The 13,681-nt window shown below is 40.0% G+C and overlaps 1 long non-coding RNA gene across 4 annotated transcripts in view; it reads left to right on the top strand.

The window, feature by feature from the left end:
- LOC143818318 (uncharacterized) overlaps positions 1-2,541 on the top strand; it is a 138,107-nt gene extending 135,566 nt beyond the window's left edge. For all 4 annotated transcript variants that reach the window (XR_013224463.1, XR_013224461.1, XR_013224462.1 and 1 more), the window contains one exon: positions 2,395-2,541. This is a non-coding gene — a long non-coding RNA (uncharacterized LOC143818318). The remainder of the gene's footprint in view (positions 1-2,394) is intronic.
- Positions 2,542-13,681: the final 11,140 nt, after the last annotated feature.

Below are 13,681 nucleotides of genomic sequence, written 5' to 3'. Positions count from 1 at the left end.
AAGCATTGCCTCTATGTAGCAGAGCCAATCAAGTTGTGGCACCTTCTAGCCTCCCATGGAGACTATTGACGCATGCCAAAACTTAAAGAAAAATATTTGTAAAAATATTTTTTTAAAAATATATAAAAGTTTAAATCACCCCCCTTTCGCCCCCCTTCAAAATAAAACAATAAAAAAATCAAACATACACATATTTGGTATCGCCGTGTTCAGATTCGCCCGATCTATCAATAAAAAAAAGATTAAACTAATTGCTAAACGGCGTAGGAAGAAAAAAAATCAAACCGCCAGAATTACGTTTTTTTGGCAGCCGTGAAATTGCATTAAAATGTAATAACGGGCAATCAAAAGAACATATCTGCACCAAAATGGTATCGCTAAAAACGTCAGCTCGGCGTGCAAAAAATAAGCCCTCACCCTACCGCAGATAACGAAAAATGGAGACGCTACAGATATCGGAATATGGCGCTTTTTTTTTTTCTTTAGCAAACTTTGGAATTATTTTTACCACTTAATGACCTGGAGAATCATAATGGCAGGTCAGTTTCAGCATTTAGTGAGGCTAGCAAAAAAGCCAAACAAAAAACAAGTGTGGGATTGCACTTTTTTTGCAATTTCACCGCACTTGGAATTTTTTTACCATTTTCAAGTACACGACATGCTAAAACCAATGATATTGTTCAATAGTACAACTCGCCTCGTAAAAAATAAGCCCTTACATGGCCATATTGACGAAAAAATTAAAAAAGTTATGGTTCTGGGAAGGAGGGGAGCGAAAAACGAAAACGCAAAAACAAAAAAAAGCTCCGGTCATGAAGAGGTTAAAGCCCTAAAAAAAAGGAATTTGAAAGGAAGCCAAAGTCAAGGTTGGAGGAAATTATGAACAGTTTCAAAATGCACCCAATTTTGCATTAAAACCTTCAAACTTCTACTGAAAAGCTGAAGATTAAGAGGAATTTCACCTTTTTGATAACAGTGACCATAAGCATACATCCAAATCAACAAAAGAATGGCTTCACCAGAAGTTCAAAAAGAGTCCAGACCTGAATGGGATTGAAAATCTGTGGGCGACCTGAAGAGGGCTGTACGCATGAGATGACCTCACAATCTGACAGTTTTGTGGCCCTACTGCAAGGATGAGTGGGACAAGATTGCTAAGGCTAGTTTCACACTAGCGTTAACTGCAATACGTCGCAAATGCGTCGTTTTTGCGAAACGCCGCATCCAGCAAAAGTTTTTGCTGGATACGTTGTTTCGTCATAGAGTAACATTAGCGACGCATTTGCGACGCATTTGCGACGCATTTCAAAACGGTGAATGCGTTTGGCGGCGTTTGGGCGTATGGTAGCGGTCCGTCGGGAGAAAAAAACGTTACATGTAACGTTTTTTGCTCCCGACGGTCCGCTTTTTCCGACCGCGCATGCGCAGTCGGAACTCCGCCCCCACCTCCCCGCACTTCCCCGCACATCACAATGGGGCAGCGGATGCGTGGGAAATATGCATCCGCTGCCCCCGTTGTGCGGCGGAGAACACACTAGCGTCGGGAACGTCGGCCCGACGCGCAGCGACGGGTTGTTCCCGACGCTAGTGTGAAAGTAGCCTAATTCTAGATGTACCATACTGATAGACTCCTATTCAAAAAGACTAAATGCTGTCATAAATTCAAAGGCTACTTCAACAAAGTATTAGTTTAACGGTAGGCAAATTTATGCAACTACATAATTTTAGCGCTTTATTTTTCTTTTTTCACCCAAAAAGGTTTCAGTTTGTTTACAAATGGATTATCAAAGCTCATAGATGACATTAAAAATGGAAAACGTTCTGAAATGACTTTTCATGGTCTTATATTTTTTTACATATCAAGAACCTGGCATTTTAGCAGGGGTGTGTAGAGTTTTTATATACACTGTATATATTTTTTAAACTAAACTGTTCTCACTTGGTGCATTCACCTTTATGATGATTTAATTAATAAGAAATATCCGGCATTAATATTCTACATTTATAAGCACTTAATCAGAGATGAATACAGAAGCCTTAAATATGTAAAAGAGCATATTGTGCACTTAAAATCTGTGATGAGAAACTTGCACACATAACTCCGCTCTGTGCTGTATCCTATGTCTGTAAACATTTCACTGCCAAGAAAAAAGGGTTCTTGAAACTATTTCAAAGTCTAGTTTGCTGCAGTACTTCACTATATTTTCTCCTACAATAGAGCTGTTTTCCCACAGTAACCCTCAGCTAGCCCCGTCAGCAAGACTTGCTGTAGTTTAATAGGATGCCTATCATAATATATTAAAAACTTGTCATGGGTCCAAATTACCACATCTTGTTTTGCTTTTCTACATAGTGGTTCAGTATATAATGGTGTCTCTTATTCTCCACCTTCAGGCAAGATTCTCTGCAGCAACGTGAATGAGAAGCTGACCATCATCAGACACATCTTTGAAAGATACTTGAATAACTCAAGGAAAAAATCAAATTCTGACGAATCTCTTGTTTTTTTGTCTATAATTTGGTAATAAAGCAAAAACTAAATGCTAATATTTTCCATTGTGCTATTTTTGCTAACAAGAAGCCTTTATATATTTAATTTACAGCCTCTCATTGTGGCTTGTGTTTGGTGGGATTCAAACCCAGGTCCTGTAGTGTGAAAGGCAAAAACACCATCAGTGACCTACAGACTGGACTACGGGGTGAGAGAGAATTTTCTCTGACTACAGAATTCTGATTTCAAGGCATATTGTACAGTAAATGCAGTTATTTTTGCATTTGTCAGAATATTATATGGTAAGTCAGTTAATTGCTAATCTGAGTTGCTGGGTCCTGATGGGCATGTATTTAGGCAACCATTGTCATGGATGACAGTGGCAGTATACAGAGTGAGTTCAGGAATTGAGCCCACTTCACACCGAGCTAGTGCCAGCTGGGCATCATAGGAGACCTTGATTTTCATTATATACAGTATACCTGAAATACAGGGGCTAAAATACTGCCTGTGCATCCAGCCACCCACCCATGGACCCACCCATCCATCTGTCCACCCATCAACCCATCCATCCACCCATCAACCCATTCATCCACCAATCAACCCAACCATCCATCAACCCATCCATCCATCCTTTTCCATAAAAAGGAAAACATTTACTCCCCAGATAAACTTTTTACTCATATAGGCATCTCAGAGGGTAATCCACACTCAAGACCCTACTTTATCAGTGAGAATGGAAATCTGCCTTCTAAGGGCAGAGACAGACTGCCATATTTCTCGTGCGAGAATCACATCGTAAACCTCATCCTGGCTGTCGGCTCTCCTGACCTGAGCTTGACAGCTATATAGTATTCCTTCACGCTGTCTTGCTCAGGTCAGGAGAGGTGACATGCCAGTCCATGCAGTGCGGTGCGATTCTGACACGAGAAATACGGCAGTCTGTCTCTGCCCTAAAAGTGATTCTACCATAAGCAAACTTATGACATTAATTGAGATACCAGCAATAAATAGTGATTACTGGATCATAAGCGAGGGGATTTTGGAAAACCATCAAAGAAGAAAAAAATACAAAATAATCTGCAAGGCCAAAATAAGCCCCATCCTTAAGTGGTTAACGCTTTCCAACACTATGCCATACATATGGACAGTACAAATCCTAAGCAAAATTCATGATCAGCAATGGGCGTCATGGGTAACTTTGTCAGTATTGGGGAAGAGGAGGCCCGGGGACATTACTTGCTCAGGGACTCTGTGCAATTTCTGACTGCCTCTGCTGAAGTATATACTGCAATTCTGAAAATACAGTACAAAATAAGTGATCAAATGATCACAGGTTAATAGGAGACAGTGTGTGGGTTTCATGGCCGATCATGATTTTCTCTATATATTAAGTAAGTATTGCAGTATGTTGTACAAGTGAGCAAAAGCTCACAAGTCAATGTACCTTAGGCCTCATTAAGGCGCCCGCGCTTAAACATGTACATGAAAATATTGTGTCATCGGTGATTTGCATTTGAGTTTCAGCAATATTCGGTCAGTGTCCGTTTTTATCATCTGGGTGTGATTAGTGATTTTTACGTATGTATAAATATATGCAGAATATATACAGAACACAGACTGCACGCTGATGCCATCTGTGTGCTGTCTTCGATATTCACAGACCCATAGACTTGTATTGGTACTTTCCATCAATGATACCAGTAAAAAAATCACACGTCTCCATGCTTTTTGCAGATACAAGGTCCGAAAAAAACACACACGTGAAAAGTGCCATAAATTAGAATAGGTACGTGTTATATCCGTGAAAGACATGAATACAACATGTACATGCAACATAGACGTCTGAATGAGGCTTTATAGGGGCTAAAAATACAGTCGACTCATCCCACTTTTCTGCATTTAAAAAAATTCAATAAATTATCATATTTAGAATTGCTTCATCAATAAAAGTCCAATCTAACAAAACAAGATTATTTAATCCGTAAATTAAATGCTGTAAAGAAAAAAAAATCTAAACTAACAGATTTTTGGTCTCCACACTTCCAGAAGAGCAATGAAAAGCAATCAAAACATCATATATCCCATGGTATAGCGATAAACTACAATACAACAAAATGTAGCTCCATTGATGGAAAAATAAAAAAGTTATGGGCCGCAAAAATAGCAACACAAACCAAATTTTTTAAGCCACTTGGAAGGTTTTCTCCATTTTTCAGCACATTATATGTTTAAATGAACAGTGTCATTGAAAACTACTCGTCCTACATACGCCTATGCTAATGGAAAAATCAAGGTATGTCTCTTAGAAAAGAAAAAGGAAAACTCAAAAATTAAAAAATGTCTGCATCTTTAAGGGGTTTAATAAACATAACAAACCAGTCAAGTGCTAGCTAAGTAAAATACAGCTTATCTCACATAAATAAGACCTCATATAGTAATATTTATGGAAAAATTAAAAAGGTAATGCCACTATGGCTATTAATGTAGGAGGGTGAAAACAAAAAAAATCTCCAAGCTTTCTGAACAAATGCATGTCCAAATTTCCTTCAATAAAAGCATCAAAGAGGTAGCCCAACATTAGTAAGGTTGGGTAAAAAATAATAAAATGATGTGTTCTTACCCTCTATAGCTCATAGCAGGTTAGGCGAATATGAATCAAAAAACTCTGGTTTTGTCAGTTGCTGAGGCCTGTGATCAGGGGACTACAGCGGCAGAGACTCACACAATGATGTCAATTAGAGTGGCTGAGACTCATACAATGATGTCGAGTTTGTCGACTAGAGCGGCTGAGACTCATACAATGATGTCAATTAGAGCAGCTGAGACTCATACAATGATGTCGACTAGAGCGGCTGAGACTCATACAATGATGTCGACTAGAGCAGCTGAAACTTATACAATGATGTCGACTAGAGCAGCAGAGACTCACACGATGTCGACTAAAGTGGCAGAAACTCATACAATGATGTCGACTAGAGCGGCAGAGACTCACACAATGATGTCGACTAAAGCTGCAGAGACTAATACAATGATGTCGACTAGAGCAGCAGAGACTCACACAATGATGTCGACTAAAGGGGCAGAGACTCATACAATGATGTCGACTAGAGCAGCAGAGACTCACACAATGATGTCGACTAAAGCGTCAGAGACTCATACAATGATGTCGACTACAGTAGAGCGGCAGAGACTCACACAATGATGTCGACTAAAGCGGCAGAGACTCACACAATGATGTCGACTAAAGCGGCAAAGACTCATACAATGATGTCGACTACAGTAGAGCGGCAGAGACTCACACAATGATGTCGACTAAAGCGGCAAAGACTCATACAATGATGTCGACTACAGTAGAGCGGCAGAGACTCACACAATGATGTCGACTAAAGCGGCAGAGACTCATACAATGATGTCGACTAGAGCGGCTGAGACTCATCCAATGATGTCCCATTCTAGTCACTCAACTTCGGCAGCTAAACACAGTTTTCAGCAGTCAATTGATTAAAGAATGAGATATTATCCCTTCTTATGCCATTGGGAACTATCAGATTGGCTGATGTTGTGTTGAAGCCACATGTTTTAGAATTAGATAATATATATCATTTTAATTTTCCATCCAACTTTTCGGTAAGCTTTTTTTTTTTTATAAACAAATTTTGTGGCATATAGTTGTATCTCTCCTTTTTGGGGGGTATGTTTCCAGATGTCTTGTTGGCAATTTTTGGTAGAAACTATATTAAGGGTATGTGCACACGTATTTTGGAGCTCTGCGGATTTTTCCGCAGCAGATTTGAGAAATCCGCAAGTAAAAGGCACTGCGTTTTACCTGCGGATTTACAGCGGTTTTTATACGGATTTTGTGTGGATTCCACCTGCAGTTTTACACCTGTGGATTCCTATTATGGAGCAGGTGTAAACCGCAGCGGAATCCGCACAAAGAATTGACATGCTGCGCACGTTTTTTTTCGCAGCATGGGCACTGTGGATTGCGGTTTCCATAGGTTTACATTGTACTGTAAACGCATGGGAAACTGCTGCGGACCCGCAGCTGCGGAACCGCTGTGGATCCGCAGCAATATCCGCAGCGTGTGCACATAGCCTTAAAGGGGTTTTCCCATGAACAAAAGTACATTTTAATCAATAGATCTTGGAATAATAATAATTTCCACAATTGGATGTGTTTTAAAAAATGTTCCTGTGCTGAGATAATCTTATAAATGTGCCCCTGCTGTGTACTGTGTGATGGCTGTGTCTGACTGTACAGGATAGGGTCTGATCATACCACAGCTGCAGGGAAGGGGAGAAGCAAAAGAAAGTATACAGACATTACAGCAAGGGATCGCAGCTGATTCTTTCTTTGATGTAAAACATTGTTTAAAAGCAGACAGGGAAATGTTTTACCTCATGGAAAGAATCAGATGTGATTCCATACTGTAATTTCTATATAACTTTTTGCTCCCTCCCCTGCCAAGGAGATGTGGTATGATCAGACCATGTTCCTGTACAGACAGATACAGACATCACACAGTACACAGCAGGGGCACATTTATAAGATTATCAGGAACATTTTTTTTTTTGTATATATTCTTTATTTAGAGAATTTCAATAATATAACAGGAAAGGAAAAATGGGTAAATATTTTCCAGAAATAGTAAAAGAACAAAAAAAACAATCTTAATAAACCACAGCGATAACACTACATGGCTGCAGATTTGCGAACCAAAAGGGCTGTAAGAAGAGTTTAAAAAACAAGGGGCAGTGGTGGGTAGGGATACGGGAAGGGTAGGGAGTCAAGGAACATTTTATTTAAACACATCCAATTGTGGAACTCATTATTATTCCAAGATCTACTGATCAAAATCAACTTTCGTTCATGGAAAAACCCCTTTAAGATATTTTTGCATTTGAGGGGCTGGCTGTGGGATAACAAGATGGGCTGGCTGTGGGGGACATATGTCGGGCTGGCTCTGAGGACATATGAGAGGCTGGCTATGGGAGCTATCACAAGAGGGGCTGTGTGGGACATCACATGTCAGAGACTGTGGGGAACATTATATTGGGAGCTATGGGGGACACTATACTGGGAGCTATTGGGGACCTTATACCTGGGCTGGGGGGACATCACACTATATAGGATATGTGGGGGGCATCATTGAATAGGGGGCTGCGGGGGGAAATCATACTGAATAAGGGGCTTTAGGGGACATCATACTGTATATTGGGGGGCTGTGTTGGACATCATAGTGCGGCTGTGTTCACCATCATACTATGTAGGGGAACAGTGTGAGAGGGGATACAGTTTGGAGAGGACAACGTGGTGGGCAGTATGAGGGCATGGTGTGAAAAGGGGCACAGAATGGATATGGAGAGGGGGCAGCGTGAAATGGGGTCACAGTATGGAGAGAGGTTAGCAGGGCGGGGAGACAGTGTGAAGATATAGAGAGTGTAAAGGAAAACTAAAGAGGGGACAGACATGTTATAGGCCATGGTTCATAACGTCAGCCGCTGTGGCGGTGAGAGCTGATAATGGCAGACAGTGTGGTGGTTATAGCTCATTAAGGCGGACAGTGTAAAGGCCATATACAAAAGGAGACTTATTTAGTATGTACAGATGGACAGATTTTTTTATGTAGAAGGAATTTTAATAACACTGTTATTTTTAAAGGGCATCATGTGAAAAGTTATCATGACGTATGGCCAAGATGGAGACGAAAAGAAAGAAATCACTCAATCAGAGAAGAGATCACCCATAAGGTACCTGGATGTAAATGTTTTCTTGTTGATACAGAATAGATCTCATCAGTACTCTGGTTCCTGTATGGTCCACAGTCTGATAATGACTGATAACAACGGCCAGCATCTCCTTACCATTGTTAAGGACATACTGGAAGTTGACAAGTTGTAGGATCATGAGATACAAATATATATGCACCTGACTTAGAAGGATTCAGCTAGTCAGTTTTTAATCAAATTATGTCATAGACCTAATGGAATAGGGAAGAATTAAAGGGAACCTGTCACCCCCAAAATCGAATGTGAGCTAAGCCCACTGGCATCAGGGGCTTATCTACAGCATTCTGTAATGCTGTAGATAAGCACCCGATGTATCCTGAAAGATGAGCAGGCGCCGGGAAAGGTCAGAGAGGCCCGGCGCCTGCGTACTGCAGTACTCAACAGGGCAGACAAAGTACGCCTGCGCCGGAGCGTGAAGACAAGAAGAGGACGTCATCGTAAGAAGATGGGAGGCCCCGGACCGCAACGCCCATCGGATCGGACCGCCCGCCCAGGTGAGTATAATCTGACCTCTTTTTCTCATCTTTCAGGTTACATCGGGGGCTTTTCTACAGCATTCCAGAATGCTATAGATAAGCCCCTGATGCCGGTGAGCTTAGCTCACCTTCGATTTTGGGGGTGACAGGTTCCTTTTAACTGGGTAGAAAGGCAAAATGAGCAATAGTAAGTGCACATTGCTATATAATATGATGACTGCAATATATTAAGACAATGTAAATTTTGATGGGAGGAGTGCTTTGTTTAAAAACAATTATATGTATCCACATCCCTTTATCTATAATTAAGTCTGTTTAGTTTCCATTAGGCCATCTGCCAAATGATGGACACTTTAATTGAAACCAAATAACCCCACCCCTGTTGAGCCTCACTCCTAAAGTACATCACTTTTTTCTTTTGCTAGTATTTTTTTATGAAAAGGGGGGTACTTTAGGGGTCCTTTTACCTTAGTCTTTGACCCATTCCTTTACTTGGGGGCTGAGGGTTCATCAGGGGTCGAAGGGGTGCCGTCAGATTCATCTGCCTAGGGCACCAAAATACCTTGTCCCGGCCCTGATTAGCATAATCATGTGAATTATACAGAATAGAAATTATATGATGGAAAACATCACAGCCACATTTCCCTAATGCACTGATCTTAAAGTATGGATGCTGCTATTAAACAATGTGCATCAATTCGAGACTGGATCACAATGTCATGTGTCCAGGGACTGATCTGTGTTGATAGGGGTCCTTGAGCAAAAAAAATCATTGGTATTTCTTCCCCAGTATCAAAAATACACTGAATGTGAGCTAATATTAACAGGATCTAACAAATAACAAATAAGTCAGAAGTTGTAGAAGCATCAAGTTGCACAAATTGTGAAACTCAATAATTTTCTGTAGAAGCTATGGTCTAACGACTTTAACACTAGCGTTAAAGAGATAACAAAGAAAATTTCAAGTTGCTCATTGCCGTGTGTGCTAAATGGAGAATATGTAGTTTCAGCATCTAGGTTTGTGCAGAATATAACATATTGGAAATAATCCTATTATACCAGTTTTTATCAATGTCCTCATTATTCAAAGTGCAAACAAATATCATGCAGAAACAACACGAATATTCAGAAAAATGTTCCAAAAACACAAAGGCTTAGGTATCCTACAAAGATAGCGTCTTAGGACAGATGAACATCTGTAGAGTATTAATATAAAAAATGAAAGATGAATCAATCACGTTAGTTCCAAAAAATAAACACACATTAATATTTCCAATTATGTCTCATAGTAAGTTGGATGATGGTATCAGCTTATAGAAAAAGCAGTATTAAGAAGAGACTAAGAACATGAAATGTACGGGGAAAAAGAGCCACAAAGCTGGAGGCAGAAAAAAGAACAAGCACAGGGCATTATCTTTTCTTTGAGTATAGGATGTATATGTGGTGTGTGTGTGTGGGTGTAATGAATAGGAGGAGGCAGGCATATGTGACAAATTATACATTGTGCTTCTTTATACTGGCTAATATCAGTGGAAATTGCACACGATGCTAGTGAAAAGTCAGGCATATCTGCATGTTTTGTAAAACCAGAATCCATTCATCCACACAGTATAAACGCTGTGCCCCATCCCTCTGTTGGGACGATTGCTAAGTCAGTACATTTTTGCCTTCAGATCTTATTACAGTCGTAGAATAGAGACGTATCGAGCCACTTACATCTCATGTCAGAGTGCTCTTATATTTGAAGGAAAACATTAAAATAACATATGTTTCCATTTGAAGGGGTTACCTTTGCCTACACTTTTTTTTTAATAATCATCACCTTGCTAAGGACTGGAGGGTATCCGGTTTCCTGTATAAAGGATCAGCAACATTGTTGGCACTGCTATACATTCACTTGTTAAGTTTGGGACAAAAACTGTAACAATTCACTAATACATAAATGCACTCACAATGCTAATATTTTCCAAATGGCAAAGAAATATAATCAAAAATGAATCAAGAATTTAGATGTATTCTCCACTTCTTCAGAGAGACTTAAAAATGTTCTGTTTTTACCAATTTTATTCACATTTTTAGCAAATGTTTTGTTTTTTTGTGGCAAGTACTAAAGCCTATGCTTTGCATGACTTTTTTTTAATTAATAGTACCAAAATAATTTTGTGCAGCCCCTATCTATAGATAAGAGCACATTAATTTTGTAAATTCAGTACATTTACTGTGAGATCCCCATTTTTCTCCATAAGCCTTTGTATTATGTATCACTCCCATAATTATATTGTCAAAAATACAGGGAGACATTGATCACTGTGTTTACACCCCAAATTTGCTCAATTTGTGCGTCAAGTTTATCAAGGTTTTATGCCATTTTTTACACGATTTTTTTATTACCTACACCAAAAATTTTAAATCATGAAAAAAGTGGGCACGGTTAATATTTTGGTGTGAAGTACGACTTATTTATGGATGAATATCTATATAAAAGGTGCAAAAACATTGAATATTCTAGAGGGCAAATAACTGTGGCAACCTTAACTTTTTAACATGCATAAAAAGTTGCAATTAGTTAAAAATTATTAGAAATGAACGAACCCGAACATAAAAATTTGTTGTTCGTACCGGGCAGCTAGTGTCTGGTGCTGAATGCATGAAATTAAAATCATGTAGAAAAAGTGTCACTGACGCTCGAAGTAACAAATCAGCACTTTCCTTACTTTTTTTAGAGAACATTTAGAAAAGAAAGAAGTGATCTTATTGGTTGTTTAGAACGTAACAGTTTTTCAACACAAGGCCAGTATTTTATGTATTTTTCAAGCTCTAGTTTGCAAATTATGCCAGGGACTGATTTTGCATATTGGCAGAGTGTTGCCTCATGTGGGACGTTTCCTCAGCAGGAAATGCACACAAGCTGCAAGTACACGCTTTGTACAAGGGTCGCCCAGCTGGATTGGCTGATGTTATGTGTAGATAGCGCACGTATTTCAATAGCAGCGCTTAGGGCCCCTTCACACTGGTCGATTCTGCTACGATTACGACGCATTTGCGTCATATTCGACATCGCAGTACGAGCTCGTAGCCAGCGGTCACACTCTACGATGTTAACGCTTTTTCTGACGTAGTTGCGATGTGAACGTCACGCGTCGCAATCGTACGCTACCCTTCACACCGCCATAGTCCTACGACTCCGAGCGTGACGTATTACCAGCATGGGCGTGCTAAAACGTCACGCCCAATCAGGAGACAGGTATGCGGAAGCCCAACCCACGTAGTCGCATTACGAGCTCGTATGACCGCCGTCACATACTACGATTTCGACCGCCACAGCGAGACATTTACGACGAAAGAAAGTTCTGCTCTTTCTTTCACATCGTACGATGCTGGGCTGCGTCGCAAATCGTAACGCCATGTCACACTTTGCAACCTCGGAACGAGGACGGATAAACGTCACAAATCGAACGCTCGTTCAGACTTTGATTGCACAGTGTGAAGGGGCCCTTAGGTTTCCATGTAATGTAGAAGGCCTTTAGTCCGCAGATGTCCAAAAAAGTTGGCAAGTGTAATTTTTTACATTAATATATTATGTATATGTAAATATTCCAGGACTACTGTGCATTTAGGTTCATCTGGCACGATTTTATTTTTAGTACTGAGACAATGTCTATTAGCACAAAAACTCAAAGGTTCACATATCATGGATTAGACAACACAAAAATGATGTTCATACAAAACTTTATTTTTTTTTTAGGTCTGATATTAGGTAAATTTATTTATGAACACATTTATGTGAGTCAATGTTTCAGTTATGAACTATCCCCATATATATTTTGCTGAATGCGGGGCATCATTTTCTTGTGTTAAGGGGATCCCGCCATGCCATGTTTAGCATGTAAACTGACCCCAGTGCATTGTTAGTGATGCAATGTGCATCACTAACATGTTTATTTCATTAAAATTGTCTGTAAAAAGCACTTTATATAGTTATATCGCACCTGCTCATTTAGTCTTAGGGGTATGCTTCATTTTATTCAGTCACAGTTGGCGCCGCCAACGCAATTTGAATGATGTTCCCTCAAATCTGCTTTGAAATTCCCACGCTTGCGCAGTGTCGATCTGGGAGCCGCGACGAGCGGGTACTCACTCTTGCGCCATGACTAGTGGCTCCGATTACACAGTTAGGGAACCTGGATACTACACACAGCTTCATTGCACACGTTACGGCGCATGCACAGCTCTACAATACACTGCACAAGCGCGGGGTTTTTCACAGCAGATTTGAGTAACGTCTGCGCAACCCCGAGAACATCATTCAAATTGCGTGGCCTCTGACAACCGTGATTGAATGAAATGAAGCACACCCCTATGACTAAATGAGCAGTTATGATCTAACTATATAAAGTGATTTTTTCACATGATTAAAAAGCACCATTTTTTATGGAGAAAAACATGTTTGTGATGCACATTGCACCACTAACAACGCACTGGGGACAGTTTACACGCTAAATACTAGGTTCCCTTTAAACTTTAATAGCACAAAGAATTGATCTTTTTGAAAATAGTAAAATAGATAATAGTGTGTATTATCTATTATTTGCCGCTCCAAACTACCTTTCAGCTACTTCTTGGTGGTCTCTGCTGCTGCACAAACATAGCAAAAGAATCCAAACAACATGGCAGGGAAAAGACAAAAGACAGCCATATCTTCCAACACGGGTCAAAAAAACAAATGCACTTACAAGATTTAGTAGATTCCTATGGTATAGGCGGAGACAACACAAGCGCAAAATACTGATGAAACAGTCATAGACACATCTACCAATTCATGGAGGGAGTGGTTGCCTAGCATCAGAAATGCACATGGAAAAGGCTTGCATAAGGCGCCAGTCACACAGATGTTTTTTCTGCCACCGGTCAATGGTCA

The sequence above is a fragment of the Ranitomeya variabilis genome, chromosome 3 (assembly GCF_051348905.1).
Source record: "Ranitomeya variabilis isolate aRanVar5 chromosome 3, aRanVar5.hap1, whole genome shotgun sequence".
NCBI lineage: Eukaryota > Metazoa > Chordata > Amphibia > Anura > Dendrobatidae > Ranitomeya > Ranitomeya variabilis.
The sequence above is the reverse complement of the archived record's forward strand: the minus strand, read 5'-3'. Positions and strand labels throughout refer to the sequence as shown.